The 16244-nt window shown below is 43.9% G+C and overlaps 1 protein-coding gene across 2 annotated transcripts in view; it reads right to left on the bottom strand.

Annotated features, from left to right (window-relative positions):
- Positions 1 to 16239, bottom strand: part of WDPCP (WD repeat containing planar cell polarity effector) — a 248485-nt gene extending 232246 nt beyond the window's left edge. Inside the window, exon 1 of one of the 2 annotated variants that reach the window (XM_075925595.2) lies at positions 15950 to 16239. The gene's annotated coding sequence lies outside the window, so the exon portion shown is untranslated. The remainder of the gene's footprint in view (positions 1 to 15949) is intronic. The other variant, XM_014569024.4, reaches the window with a different exon arrangement.
- Between the last annotated feature and the right edge of the window lie 5 nt (positions 16240 to 16244).

Below are 16244 nucleotides of genomic sequence, written 5' to 3'. Positions count from 1 at the left end.
AGAAGAATTAACTATAAAACATAATTTAATTAGCCAATTTTTTTACAACAATAATAAAAAATTACAAACAAAACTGTTAGGGTATGTCTAGACTACATGGCTCTGTCCTCATGCCTCATGAAATGAGGTTTACAGGATCGGTTGGCAAAGGCTTCCCCAGCCAACAGATCCGCGTTTAGACTGCTGCGCTGTGCCAGATCAGCTGATTATCGGCACAGCGTGGCGGACATGTTTATTTTAATGAAGTGGGGATTATTTAAATCCCCACTTCTTTGCCTATGCCGGGTAAACTAGTTTACATGGCTCCGTTGATGGAGCCATGTAGTCTAAACATACCCTTACTGTAACAAATATTCATTTTGTAGATAATCTTTACAATGGGTATGCCCAGTAGAATGTACTCAAAAAGCCTTAGGAACTACATTACTATACTGTACCATTGATTATGATACTGAAAATGATGGGGTTAACCCAAACAATTTACCCTAGCCTTGCTAGGACAAAGATACTCAATTAGTATGGTTTTTAAACAACTGTTCCTTAAGAGAAAATATTGTTTGTTCCCAAAGTTATAGACCAATTTTAAAGCATTGGTTATCTTTGCTCGCAAGGGGGTTAATTCAGTTGAATAGATGGATTAAGTGAATTTACTTCCCAGCAGTGCACCTAAGGGAAATAACATCTGCAAGATAAGGCTTCACTATTGATATAATGGTTTGTGAACCTAGATGCATGATGGCTCCACTTTGCATGAGACTGGCTATGGTGAAGACACAGTCAATCTGTTATCTTTTAAGGGGCCTCATATGGTAACTAACTCCAAGAACACGCTACGGGGTTATTCAGTGCATGTGAATGGGACCTCAGTCAGCAATCTAGGGTCTTCCAGAGTGACAATGGAGCCCCCAGCAGAGATAGCATAAAACCACAAAGCAACTGCAATGTCACAATAGGTTTTATTAGGGAGAAAAGTGAAATTAACTTGGCAACAACTGTCTGGTGTTACACTTAAACAACTGGTAATTCTTAATAAAGTCACACCACTTGTGTTTCACAAGGCTGTCTACAACATTATGCTTTGCAAGTATGTAAATTAACATATGATATACACACAGACTTATATGTATTTATGTAAGGCTTCCCATCAATGTAGAATCTATGTACTGCACAAATGTTAATTTCTTTATTACTACATACTGTTTTCCCCACTTTTACAGATGGGAAATGAAGGAAAACAAAGTGTAATTGAAATGTTCAGGGTAACACAGGATCTCTGTAGCAGAGCTGGTGACTGAACCCAGATCTAGTGGATCCTATGTTAGTGATGTAACCACTGGACCATAGTTCTTCTCTGTGCATAACTATGCATACAAACACAGGAATGAGATCCACCTGATAAAAATGCAGATCCATGTAAAAAAATGGAGTTTCTCTCAAACTATGGCCATTTCAACTGGATTTCTCTGCTAATCCCTCTCTGCTGGGACTCCTTACAATGTTACAAATAGATGCACTTTTTATGAGAAAGAAATTAACCTGATAGGAAACCATTCCCTTCTTCCAAAACAACGGTCTTAGATGTAACAAGAAATATTCAGTCCTGTACTACAGGGTAAACCTCTCTAATCTCGTACTCTCTGGTTCGGCAACATCCATGATCTGATATGATTTTAGTTAGCCATATGTTCACTTATTATGGGTGTGGCTAAGTTTCCCACGTTCCCATAAAGTTTGTTTACAGCCACCAGTCCTCTTGGCTCTCAGTGTTCTGTGCTGTTACTTAGCTCTAATTTACCATTTACATCCCTAGAGATTACTAACAGTCACATGAACGTGTCAAGAACAAATAATGTAAAACCAAATTAATAACCTTCTTTCACATGATAACAAGACTTTTGGATGGGGGGAGCAGTAGATATGATATATCTTGACTTTTGTAAGGCTTTGTAAACGGTCTCAGATGACATTCTCATAAACAAACTAAGGATATATCATCTAAATGAGCCTATTATAAAATGGGTGCATAACTGCTTGCAAAACCATACTCAGAGAGAAGTTAATAATGGTTCAACACTCATACTGGAAGGACATACTGAGCAGGGATCCACAAGAGTTTATCCTGGGTCCAGTTCTATTCAGTATCTTCATAAATAATTTGAATAATGGCATAAAGAATACTCTTATGAAGAAACGAAGCTGGAAGAGGTTGAAAGTCCTTTAGAGCAGTGTTTCTTTTTGAGACCGCCGAACACCAAACAATAATATTTTTGTATGCGAAACACTGAGAGTTGCCAGATGGTTTCTAAAAAAAAAAAAAAAAGTGCCGGGGAAAATTTGTTGAGGGGGGAAAAAAAAGCATCAGGGGGAGTAACCAGAGAGACCTTGGAAGGTCGGGCCGAAATGCGGTTGCGGCCCCTTTAATTGCCGCATGTCCCAAGCAGGCTTCCATCAGCCACTGGGAAAAGTGGAAAAATTTCCTTAATTAGAAATACCCTAGGAACACCTGTGACAATTTTCTTAAAAAAAAAAAATATATTGTCGTCACACACACAAAAAAAACCAAACCAAACCAAAGAAGTAACAAAAACAAAGAAGAGGTCGTAGCATACCTGCGAGTTGTTCACAGAACACTAGTGTTTTTCAACCTATTTTTATAAAGTACCCCTTTTAAAAAAAATTATAAGTACCCCCAGTACCTACAGTTTTCAGACACACAGAATTTGTTTCTACCATTGCAAAACATGTGTTTAAACAATTTAATTGTAGCCAGACAGGTGAAGAAATTTTTGGGTGTAAAAAGTATACAAATAATAAAGCGCTGTAAAACTTGAAAAAAATTCAAATTTTCTTCAAATTTCAGTTGTGTTAACATACCCCCCAGACTTCTCTTGAGTTGTACCACTGGTTAAGAACAACTGCTTTAGAGTATAGGATTAGAATTCAAAATGATCTTGACACACTGGAGAAATGGTCTGAAGTAAATACAATAAAATTCAGTATGGACAACTGCAAAGTACTATACTTAGGAAGATATCAATAGCACAAATACAAAATGGAAAATGACTGCCTAGGAAGGAGCACTGTGGCAAGGGATCTCAGGTTCATATTGGATCACAAGATAAATAGGGGTCAACAGGAGAACACTGATGTATACTTTTTTAAAAATTTTACAACATTCAGGAGTGTATAAGCAGGAGTATTTATTGTAAGCAAGACATAAGAAGTAATTCTTCTACTCTACTTAGCATTGATAAGGCCTCAACTGGAGTACTGTGCCCAGTGCTAGGCACCACAATTTGAGACAGTTGTGGACTAATGGAAAAAATCCAGAGGAGAGCAACAAAAGTGATTAAAGGTTTAGAAAACATGACTTACAAGGAAAGACAGAAAAAAATGAGTTTGTTTAATATGGAGAAGACTGAGCAGGGACATGATAACTAGGGATGTGAAAGATTAACTATCTAACGGGTAATCATCACCCTTAAAGGGTGACGCTTACTGGTTCTGGTTAACCGGTGGAGGCTGGAGCAGCTATCTGCCATGGCTGCTCCAGGTGTGCAAGGGTCAGCCGCCGACTGGGGCACTCCAGCCTGACTGAAGCAGTCCCAGTCTGCAGAGGGCCCAGGCACATCGCAGGCCAGGGCTGCTCCCACTACCCCTTTAATCAGTTAACTGGTTAAACATTACATTTAACAGGTTAACCAATTAAATGGGATTTTACATGCCTAATGGTAACAGTCTTCAAGTACATAACAGATACTGGTAGTAACAAAGAGGAGGCTAATAAATAATTCCTTATCCACTGAGAACAGGACAAGAAGTAATAGGCTTAAATTGCAGTAAGAGAAATTTAGGTAGGCATTACAAAAAACTTTCTAATTGATAAGGGTAGTTAAGTACTGGAATAAATTGCCTAAGGAGGTTTTGGAATCCATCACTGGAGATTTTTAAGAAGAGGTTAGACATATACCTGTGAGGGATAGTCTAAATAATACTTAGTCCTGCCTCAATGCTGGGGAATGGATTAGATGACTTATCAAAATCCCTACATTTCTCTGATTCTATCTCAATCAATGTGAGCAAGAAACAGCTTCCTGTCAAGTAAAATGGTAGTTTTGTAGCTTTCTAATGGGGCACACAGCATTTACTTCCCGCCTTATCATCAGATACGGAACAATTGAACCTAAAAATATTCACATGTAAGATATATTTTGGTAATGTTTATAGTTTTCCAAAAATTCTCCCCTTCACCTAAGGTCTATATAGTGGATGGCTTATTAAAGGTCACAAAAAATTCACAGTAACTTTTTTAAACTCTCAAACATTTCTAATATAGTTAAGTTGCAAAATATGTCCTATGCAGAATACATCAAAGAATGGCATGGTGCAAAGGTTTTATTGGCACTTGTTTCAGTTAACTTGCATAGTTCCATAATGGTTTTGACAATTCAGCACCCGAGACACATGATAACTCTTTAAGCAACAGTGTACAATTATATATATTTATCTGTGCAAATATATACGATATGTCTTTTGTTTTACATGTTCTATATTTATACAGCATTTTCTTCTTACAAAATGAGCTAAAGCACAGAATGGTGAAAAACTTCTGGAGTGACTTCAAAACCTTATAACTCGTAAATTAGCAAAGGAAGCATCTCGATAGTATATTTAAGTTTAATGAAAGAGTCAGATTACAAAAGTCTACAGTAGTGGAAGAAAATGATATAGCTTTAAAGTTCAGTTGCACGGTATTAAAAAGCAATATTCAAATAAATTATTTTTCCCTGCAGTATACCAAGTGTTTGGAGATAGAATTAAAATTGGGCTTCCATTTTAGACTGAGTATAATACTAGACTGTAATGCAGTGTGTTCAAGTGAGCTCCAAGTGCCCAGAGTGTGTGAGAGAGCATTTTGCTTCAGGCATTTGAAACTTAATGCTACTTTAATATTCTCTGTTGGGTATTGTTACAATGGAATTTCAACTATGTCCTACAATTTGCGTTAAAGATTACCTGAATAGCGGTGAGCAGTACAAAATTTTTGAAGCATATATCTAGGCTGACATAGTGGCTTAATGTCCTGTTGTTTCTTGCTTTAGAAAAATTAATTTTTCCAGTCTTCTACAGTGAATGCAAGCACCACCTGGAGATTTAAATTCACTGTTAACTGTAGTGTATTTGCAGTTCTCTTGACTATTCTATGCTGAGGCTGGCCTATATGCATCAGACATGTAGAAAACAATAATGCCATCTTATAACACTACTTCATGTGCTTTTGAATCCAAAACTAGCCATACAATGGGTACCTTAAGTAATCAAGTCATTTAGTGTCTTGCTTCAAACAAGTCTGATGGCATATCACAATATTTTAAACAATTGCATGGTTTGTCCATAATTAAAACTATATTGCACAATCCTTAGGAAAACATCTCCCAATAGGAGATACTAACTCCTGTGTGGTGGTGATACATGTTTAATAAATTTCCTTGCTTTTTCAAAACAAAGTGTTAGATTCCAACTTTACAATCTTCCCCGAAGCAGGGACAGTGTGTAGCTGTATCTCTCCAGGAGGGCAACAGAAAACAAAGTGTGACTGCAGTCACATTTTCTTTGCTTCCCCTTTGCTTTAGTGGATGGGAAAGTTATTTCTCCTCTTTTCATGAAGAAGCTTACTCGCGGTGCTCTTCTCATTCCACATCTGCATTCCCATCCACTAGCTTTCCTCTTCACAACCAGATTCACCCTCTGAGCAGGTCGGAGAAAGGGAGTAAAGCAATCTTTCTTGCCAAAGTGCCATTCTCCAGTATAGCCAAATAAGGCCTGCAGACAATCTAGCTCTAAATTTGGCAATTAAAGATTCATTCATCTGACCCTACTTCAGCTCATGTAGAAATATTATGCTGCTATTTATGTAGTTTGATAGTGCTACACTATCTGATGTTAATTTTCATAAACTAATTCTCACTCTTCATTGAAGAGTCAAACCAGATCAAGAGATAATGGCAAAAATACAAACTGTACAAAAAAGGTAGGCACACATCAAGGACTTATTAGTTTAATCTTTTTTAAAAAAAAATTACAATAAAAACATTTTAAGTCATGTAACAGTCTTTAAGTATAAAGCTTTATAATACATTTAGAGGTACACCATCAAATTACAAATGCGTACTTCTGTCTGAAAAGATGCAGTCCATTATTGTTTTGAATAGCACTCAAGATTAATAAAAGACTAGAGAAAAAAGATTGATTTTCAGATTTTCATTTTGAACAATTAATGTTAATTGCCCTATGTAGCTAGTTTCACTTTTACTCTTAACTGGTCAGTTTCTTCTTTTGTTTATCTGCGTCTAAGAGCAACAGGAATAAAAACATTTTTAAGTTTAGAAAAAGATTATAAAACCAGAAACATTGGCAGGTGGACTAGGGCAGCGGTTCCCAACTGCCAATCCACAGACCTGTGCCAGGCTGCAAACAGCTGGCTGCTGGGCCACGGCAGCGGCTGGAGCTGAAGCTGGCTATTCATGGCGGCACTGGCCTAGTGAGCCGCCACACAGCTGCTGGCTTCAGCTCCAGCAGCTGTGGTGGCTGATTTTGTCCGGCAGTGGTGCTGGGGCTGAGGCGGCAACAGGAGGATGTCTGGTGTCTTCTGTAAGAGGGGAAATCATGCCCGGTTCCCAAACATTGCTGTCCTGGTCACCCCAGTGCCAGTAGCGAGGGTGCCGATGCCGACGAGACAGTCTGAGGCTTATTCGATTTAGTACAGATGTTCCCAGCTTATCCCCCGTGCTGACCCTACTCGTTGGAACAGGTGGAAGTGAGTGCACTGGTGAGGCACGTTTCTTTGCCGAAGAGCCCAAACTGAGGGAAGAGGCCCTTCGTTTTTGGGCCATAACAGGATCTGAGCAAGTAGTGGACGGTGTAGAGTCTGATGGCTGGAGCGCTTTGTCAAATAAGAGCATGTAAAGTCACATCTTTCTGTCCCGTCATGCCCTCACAGTTAGCTTAGAACAGTGCAGGCATTTTTGAGGCACATGTGCCTCACCGAGGCACCTAATACAAGAAGAGTACCATCGAAGGCCAGCATGGGCTTACAACAAGTATTGCATTTTTTGCAGCCCTGTGACCTCGGCATCATGAGGGGGTGCTCTCATCTGCCCCCATGTTCATTTCTGTTTCTTTCCCAGGTTACTTTTTTTTTTTTTGGCTGTGGTCTTAAAGACGGCTAGTAGCTACATAGTTTAAAAAACATTTTTTAAACTGAACGACAAACTCCTTAACAGTAAACTATAACTAGAAATTGAGTATAAACAACTGAACTATTTAACTAAGAGCTTTTTTTTCTGACTAGAACAGTTGAGTAGAAGGGCTCACTCTGTCTGCCACCAAGAGCAGCAATGAAAGAACTGGCAGGAGTCGGACCCTGCGCTTGTGCAAAAGGGCACAAACATCACGAGACGCCAACTGTGCACATGCGGTCCGGCTGACTACTGCTATGCAAAACTCCAATCTGCGGCACTGGGACGACCTGACAACCATGGAGCACCCATGGGGACAACATTTGAAGAAAGGAAGGTTGTCAATTTAAGTCAGGAGTTGCTGGAACACAGTGTGCCAAGTTTGGTAGTGACAGCGGATGCAGGACAGGTTCCAGGCAAGACAGAGATGGTTGCCAAAAGGAAGTTGGCAGCAGGGGGTATTGGGAAATGAGAGACAGTGGGCACTAGGGTGGGTTTGGCAGGTTTAATAATACAGAGACGCAGAGTACCAGGGTTGGCTGGATGGGGACAGTGGGTTCTGGAGTTGCAGGTAGAGGGATGTGCAGTGACAAGACGGGGTCAGCGGGTGAATGGGTTGGTGGACAGGTAACATTTTGTGTATTTGCATATTCATAATGAATATGCAAATACACAAATAAAATGTTGCAGGTCCGCCAACAGCTTGTAAATGGGTTTGCCGGTCGGCGGTATAAAAAAGGTTGGGAACCACTGGACTAGGGTGTAGTAACTGCAACTACTTTTTTGTGGGGTGCATTACATTTACTAAAATTTTGAACTGTTGATGTCACTGTAATATTTCTGTTCTTTGGCCTGCTAGTTCCACCTTACAGCAGTAACAAAATGTATTCTGCACATGGAAGGCAAAAAATAGTGGAAACATTGGCTCTGAGGCAGTAAAGTGAAAGCTGCTGTATTTCCTTCAGAATTTCTCAGGAACAGCAAGCAACATTATGGAGATGTATTTGAAACCAAATATGCAAACAGAGTAGTTTCCTCCTCTCCAAAACCAGTTAAATCAAAGGCTTTGTAACCTCTCTGTCCCTTGTGATAAAATAACAAACCCACTGCCATTTTATACACTAAAACTTTAGTAATTTAAAAGCACATCCCTGAGTGATATAAGTTTTACCGCTGAAAAGCACCAATATAGATAGCACAGCTCCTAGCAATAAATAGCTAATGAGTAGATCGATATAATGTGTTGTAAAAGCTTCATCACTTCATTTGGAATGAGATTTTTTATCACCAGGCGAGATCTTCCCTGGAGATAAAGAATGACTATGCTGCCCACGTCACAGTGCTATGGCAGCAGCGCTGAAACGTGGTCAGTGCAGACACCCTAATTCTCAGAGTTCCTGATCTCTGAGCCTCCCTTGAAGCTCAGTGTTAACTTGGCAGCTCAGGAATCACAGAGAAATTGGTTCAATTGTACTGTCACTTCCACCCATCTACATGAAAAATCTCTAAATCTTGTTACTACATATTTTAGAAATGTGTGTCTGTCTGTTCATTTGTTCAAGAACGCCTCTTAAATGGTTACAACCACCAAATTTGGTATGCATTTTCCTCTTAAAGCAATGAAAGAGTTTATTTGTGGCAGGACAATGGGACTTGCCTGGAATGTGATTATTTCTCAAAAAACAGAAAGGAAGAGATTTGCTAACAGGGGCAGTTATACTACAGAATGACCACAGGAGGGCAGCAAGGGCCAGAGATGAGGCCCAGGACAGTTATAACCCCATTGGACCCGGAAGTAGAAGGGATGGAAAAAGGGACAGCTACCTACTATATATTGTAGAAAGTTTGTCTGTCTGTGTGTCTGTCTGTCCCCCAGCTGAGGGACATGCACCCCTCTCCTGGCTGTGCCTGCTACAGTGGCCATGGACAGGTGCTTTTCACCTGGCCCCAAGCTGATACAGTGAGAGAGGGCTGGGATTATCCTCTTTCCCTGGGACAATAACCCCACCCTTGAACAATGACTTAAATGAAGAAAAACAAAATTTATTTAAGGACTTGAGCAACAGCAAGTAAATCTTCTGGTGTGTATATATTAAGCACATGAAGCACTAAACTAATGGAATCCATGAGATCAATTACATCCATTATACAAATACAGTCTAAATTACAGTCTTGTTCCTGTGACAAGAGATATTGGAGAGATTTTGATAGTACTAAAGCAACCAATATAAGTATAATGAAATGTTTCATTATAACATGTCTAGCTGGTCCTTAGTCCTGCCATGAGTACAGGGGACTGACCTTGATGATCTCTTGAGGTTCTTTCTGGTTTTATTATTCTGTGATTATATTAGGGATGTCAACGTGTAGACAACTACACAATTAACCAATAAGCCTAGGTTTATCAGTTAATTCTGTAAACTACACGCATCCCCTCCCCTTGCTGCCTCTGTATCAAAGACAGCGGGGAGCAGGGGGATGCGGGAGCCAGTGCCCATGGGAAGCCAACTCCACCTGTCCCCTACCTCTGCCTTTAATAGAGAGGCAGCAGAGCAGAGGGTGAGGGGACAGATGGGAGCTGATATGCATGAGGAGCCCAGCTTTCAAGCCAGCTCTCCATACATGCCGGCTCTGCACACCCCTTGCCTGGCTCTGCACACCGCCTGCTACCCCTTGCTGCCTCCTACAGTGGCAGAGTGGCAGGCAGGAACCACTCTTTCCTCCCCCCCCCCCCCCCCCACTGCTGCTTTTGATAGAGGGAGGGAACAGAGGATGCTGCCACAGAGCAGCAGGCCTTTGTCAACAGTGAGCCTGGGCCCATAGCAGCAGCCCCTGTACGCGGAGAGCTCGGGTGCTCCGCAGACAGGAGCTGCTGCAACCCCATGCTGCTGCCTCTGTATCAGGCAGGAGTTGGTCTGCATGGAGAGCTGGTTTTTAAACTGGCTCCCCTTGCAGACCGGCTCTCACCTAATAGAGGGGCAGCAGCCAGCATGGCAGGGGGCTCCCCAGGGGTGACGCTAGAGAGTACTGGCTACCAGCCCTACCCCGGAACTATCGAATAGTCACGTAATTGCTAAAATTTTATGCGGTTACACTATTCAATTACACACTAACATCCCTAGTTTATATTTGCACTTTTGTTCTGAATAATTTTTATGATAAACAGAGGGCCAGAGGGGCTATCAGGAGATTCTTTGCACCCACGCCCCAAAGTCTTGAGAAAAGGTCTTGTCTTCATTATGTGGGTGGATCGATGCCACAGAAATGGATCCACCAGCGGTAGATGTATCACATCTATTTAGATGTGATAAATCAATCTCCAAGCACTCTCCCATCAACTCTGCCAGGACGAGAAGAGTAGCTGGAGTCAACAGGAGAGCAGTACCCGTTGACCTTACTGCATGGAAGAAAACATTGGTAAGTATGTCTACTTCAGCTGCCTTTAGGGTTGAGCAACAGGAGGGCTTAGTGTAGCCAAATCTCCACTGTCCTCAGTCTTTGTTCCCCTGCCATGGGGAAAGCTGCAAATGTCCACACAACCTCCTCCACGCAACAACCTTACACATAAGGGGCTGACAGTGGATTTTCCTCAGGCAGATGGCAAGATCACACAAACCTATTTATGCCTATAATTGGTGAGAGAAAAGAAAGACTTAATCTCCCGCACCACAGCAACCAGAAACTTCACTACTCATCTCTTCCCTATAGCTGAACGGAGAAGGTGAGAGAGAGGGTAAAGACCTCAGAGTGTGGCACTGCCATTAAAAGCAACATCCACTTCCAAAAGGAAAAGACATTACCTGCTCATACTTTACAAAACCATTTTTAAATGGAGCCTTAAAATAAAGGCTTAATGGATTATTAAGAAATGTTATAAGAATCTTATAGCTGTGGATAGCACGCATTAAAAATGGCTAATAAGAACATCAATGGAATGTGTTGTAAAAGACTTATAAACCCCCTCTTAACTCATACAAATATTAAAGGACCCATATAAAATTGATTACCCATTTATTAGAACATCTAGGAATCATTTCTTAATTTTTTATAAAATATAAATGGAACCTTAATATTGTATAAAGTATAACCAAATTCCTAAAATATGGCTTAAAGCTTCTGTGAACAGAATGAAAGCCTGCTGAATGCAATGAAGTAATTCAAGACTTTTATTTCATGATAAAAAAGGAATTTCTAGGTAAGTTCCACTATGTCTTTTGTGCTTATGCAGTTTCTCACACTAAGCTTATAAAATAAACTATGAAAAAATAGAACTAAGTGTAGCGATTAAGAATACAGCAACTAAATCTTTTACAGGAAATAGTGATACCATCTGAAACTTTCCTTCTATGATTTTTTGCAAATGTTTCTAAATGACTTGAGTTCAAGTTCTTGCTTTATTTTTGCCTATTTACAACCTTTTCATTGTTTTGCTATTATATATATACAGGCAGTCCCCAGGTTACGTACAAGACAGGGACTGTAGGTTTGTTCTTAAGTTGAATCTGTATGTAAGTCAGAACTGGCGTCCAGATTCAGCCGCTGCTGAAACTGACCACCAGTTCCGACTTACATACAGAATCAACTTAAGAACCCCAAGCGTCCCCAAGTCAGCTGCTGCTGAAACTGATCAGCAGCTGATTCCAGGAAGCCCAAGGCAGAGCAACTCTGCCTCGGGCTTCCTGAAGTCAGCGCTGGTCAGTTTCAGCAGCAGCTGACTTGGGGACGCCTGGGGCAGAGCAGCTGGGGTGCTGCTGGGTTGCTCCAGTAGCGCTGCTCCTCGGCGCTACTGGACCAACCCAGCAGCACCCCATCTGCTCTGCCCCAGGCATCCTGATTCAGCCGCTGCTGAAACTGACCAGCAGCGGCTGAATCAGGATGCCTGGGGCAGAGCAGCTGGGGTGCTGCCAGGTTGGTCCAGTAGCGCCCAGAGCGGCGCCGTGGGACCAACCAGCAGCGCCCCAGCTGCTCTGCCACAGGCGTCCAGAGAAAAGCCTAGTCTGCTGGGGGGGGGGGGGGGCGTACTAGCTGCGCCCCACCCCCACCCCAGCAGACCAGGAAGACGTGGGCGGCGGACCGAGACGCACCGCGGTCCCGCCGCCTGGGTCCTCCGCGGCTTTGCTCCCAGTCTCCCTGGTCTGCTGGAGACCAGCAGACCAGGGAGACGGGGAGCAAAGCCTCTGAGGACGCCAGCAGCGGGACAGCCGCGGGGCGTCTGGGCTGCTCCGCTGCCGGCTTCCCCGAGGCTTTGCAAAGCCGCGGGGGGGCTCGGGTAGCGGGGCAGCCCAGGCGCGCCTGGGCTGCCCCGCTGCCCAAGCACCTCCGCAGCTTTGCTCCGCGTCTTCCTGGTCTGCAGACCAGGGAGACGCGGAGAAAGCCCCGGAGTACATGGGCAGCAGTACCGCGAGGTCCCGCAGTCCCTGTCCTCCGGGGCAGCCCCGTTCGTAACTGCGGATCCGACGTAAGTCGGGGACTGCCTGTACATCAGATCCCTACTTACAAACCCCGCACTAGCTGCTTCCCCCCAGCAGACCAGGGAGATGCGAAGCTAGCGCCCCCTTCCCCCCCCCCCCCCCAGCAGACCAGGGAGACGCGGAGCGGCTTTTTTCAGCAGACACCTCAGCTTGAGAATAAAGGACTGAGGGAAGTGAGGTGTGGGAGAATAAAACTGAGCTCTGGAGAAATGTGTGGCTAGAGTTTCCCCTACAATATGTACCAGTTCCGACTTACATACAAATTCAACTTAAGAACAAACCTACAGTCCCTATCTTGTACGTAATCCGGGGACTGCCTGTATATTTCTCTCTCCAAAGTTATTTCACCATTTTTTGCTTCTGTTTCTCATCCCCCCACCCCTTTGGTATTTTACTGTTATGTTTTATTTCTTTATATTATTTATAGTCTTTCTTTTTACTTCTCTTTCAATTCAGCTTATTCAGATCATGCCCCCCAAGAAACTCCATCACAGACAGAGGAATGAAATTAAAAGTGTAAAAACAGACTGTGTAACTTCATAAAGTATCTTTAAAAGTCACTAAAATCTTACCTAATTGTCTATTTACTCCTCCCTTTATTTCCTCAAAACTGTAAAACTTCAGTAGGAGGTGACTGTCATGATTATGAGGGTTAGCCAGCAGCCTGGGGATTAAGGGGTTAACTATACCTAGCCAGGTGGAGTGACCAATAAGAATGTAGGTGGGACTTTTCAAACTGGGACAAAGGAATTTGGGTTTTTTTCTTTTCTCCCTTTTTTTTGTCTCTCTCTAAGAGTTCTCTGCAGCTACAGAGAGGGACAAGCATGTCTCTCTCTCTCCAAGACACCATTCTTCATTTTCTGTAAGTAGGGTAAAGTTTAGGTAGTTTCGTTAGGTTTTATTGTGTTATGGATTGGGTATGGGATCTGAGATCTGGCACTGCCTAAAAGATTTTTTGGCTTTTCTTTGTAACTAAGTTCTAGGCCCATGGAGTTTCTCCATGAGTATATTTTGTTACCTTCCTCTCTAGTCATTATACTTGCAACCAGAATATTGTTGTAATAATAAAAGTTCTTTCTTTTCTTTTATTAACCTGGCAGTGGTTAATGGTGTGCCCTGATTTTTGTTTTAGGGGGAAGATTTCCCAAATGATCTTTCCCCTGGTTTCTTTAGCAACATTTGGGTGGTGGCAGCGGAAGTTTTATTCCCAAGATCTAGGGTTTTTAAGATCTTGGGGGAAGTTTTATACCAAAGCCTGGTAGATAAGGCTTTGGGGTACACTTGCTGGCCCCCACTTCTGCATTTATCATGCCAGAGTGGGGAAGGAGCCATGACAGTGACAAAGGGTAAAATTTGATTAACTATCCTGTCTCCATCCTAGCCATCCATCCCCTCTCCGGTGCAGGCACTAACTGAAAGGTCTCAAGTTCACCCCTTTCATAGAATACTAGAACTGAGAGGCCATTAAGTCCAGTTCCTAAGCATCATCTAGATCAGTGGTCTCCAACCTTTTTAATCACAAGATCACTTTTTCAATTTAAGAGTAATGTAAGATCTACCTCAAACCCGAACACCCTTGCCCTGCTTCCTTCCAGCGGCTTCTCTGAGGCCCCACTCCTACTCCAACCCCTTCCCCGAGGCCTCACCCTGCTCACTCCATCTCCCCTCCTCATTCACTTTCACCAGGCTCGGGTGGAGGACTGGGGTGCAGGATCTGGTCTTGGGCCAAGGAGTGAGGGAGGGGCTCTGGGCTTAGCCCAAGGCAGGGGATTGGAGTCCAGGAGGGTTTCAGGGTGCAAGCTCTGGGAAGGAGTTTGGGTGCAGGGGGAACTTACATTTGGGGCAAGAGCTTGGGTGCAGGAGGAGGTTCAAGGCTGGGACAGAGGTTCAGGAAGCAGGTTCTGGCTAGGCACCGTTTAACTGAGATGGCTTCTGGGTGGTGGAGTTAAGGCAGGCTTACTCCTACCCTGGCCCTGCACCACTCCTGAAAGCAGCTGGCATGTACAGTAATGGCTCCATGGCACCATGTGCTGCTCCTTATCTACAGGCACTGAGCCCAGAGATTCTGTTGGCCACGGTTTCCCGTTATCGATCAATGGGTGCAGCAGGAGTGGTGCCTGCAAGCAAGGACAGCATGTGGAGACCCCCCTGCTCTGCCTTTCTCAGGGGCTGCCGGGACATGCCACTCACTTCCAGAAGCAGCAGTTACATAAGGATAAGTACTCTAGGCACGACAGGATAGGCATTTCAGAACTCACTACTCTCAGAATTAAACATAAGCATAAAAGAGAAATGAAAATTATGAAATGCACAAACCAGTCAAAAACCAAATATAGCTCACTTTGCAAGCAGCAAAAGTAGTAACAACAACCCCTCACATATGTGTTGGGTCGGGAGATGAGTGTGAAGAATAGTGTGTGTTTGTGAGAATGACAGAGACACAGTGTATGACAGTGACAGATTTGCATTGGTAAGCTCCTTCCATCCCCCTCTCTCTGTGTGGAGATAGTGTACACACGTGAGGGGGGAAGGACACCCTGACACAAGCGTCACCCCTCTTTTGTCTCCCACACACTGCACAGCAAGCAGAAGGTTCCCAGAAGGTCAGCTCCAAGGCAAAGGGCAGGAGCAGTAGGACAGTGGGTGGAGGGACAATTGAAGTGCCAATGCTTGAAAGCTTCTCGGCAAAACTAGTCAGGATCACCTGTCAGAAGCTCCAAGATCTACCAGTAGCTCCTGATCTACTGGTTGGTGAGCACTGATCTAGATCATCCCTGACAGGTGTCTGTCTATCTTGTTCTTAAATATCTCCAGTGATGGCAATTCTACAACCCCCCCCCCCCCAGGCAATTTATTCCAGTCTTTAACCACCCTGACAGTTCGGAAGTTTTTCCTAATGTCCAACCGAAACCTCCCTTGCAGCCACTTAAGCCCTTTGCTCCTTGTGCTTGTTCAGTTCCCGCTGGCGGGGCTTGCACGGGAGAGTTCAGCCGCAGCGCAGGGTTGGTGCGCCCTGCAAGTCACCACGGCGGAAGGGAGCTGCTGTCCCCATCTCAGGGACCGGCCGCCCCTGGCAGAGGGGGGTCGCTGGTCAGGGTCCTCTTCCCACCAGGGGATCGGCCGGAAGTGGGGCGAGAGAGAGGCCGCAACCACCGCATCCTAGCAACAGTGCTCTCCCGTCACTTAGCAACCAGGGAAACAACCTGCGCGCGCATGCGCACATATCGCGGCGCGCCTCACCTTGTCTCTTCCACTCGCGCGCGGGAACAGGTCACGCCTAAAGCTACCGTTGTTTTCTTTGGCCGCGCATGCGCGCACTCTCGGGTTCCCTCAAAAACAAGACCGAAATCTCTGCACAGAACGACGTCCACCCGAACTCCCGGCTCTTTCATCTCGCGCACGCGCAAAAATAAACGCGGGCCACGCTCCCTCTGCGGCGCATGCGCTAACATACTCGCGGCCTAGCGCCCCCTGGCGGACGACGGGAGGCTGTTCCTCCTTGGGCCTGCTCTGAATGTGCCCGCCACTCACTGCG

The sequence above is a fragment of the Pelodiscus sinensis genome, chromosome 3, assembly GCF_052426305.1.
Source record: "Pelodiscus sinensis isolate ZL-2025 chromosome 3, ASM5242630v1, whole genome shotgun sequence".
Lineage (NCBI taxonomy): Eukaryota > Metazoa > Chordata > Testudines > Trionychidae > Pelodiscus > Pelodiscus sinensis.
The sequence above is the reverse complement of the archived record's forward strand: the minus strand, read 5'-3'. Positions and strand labels throughout refer to the sequence as shown.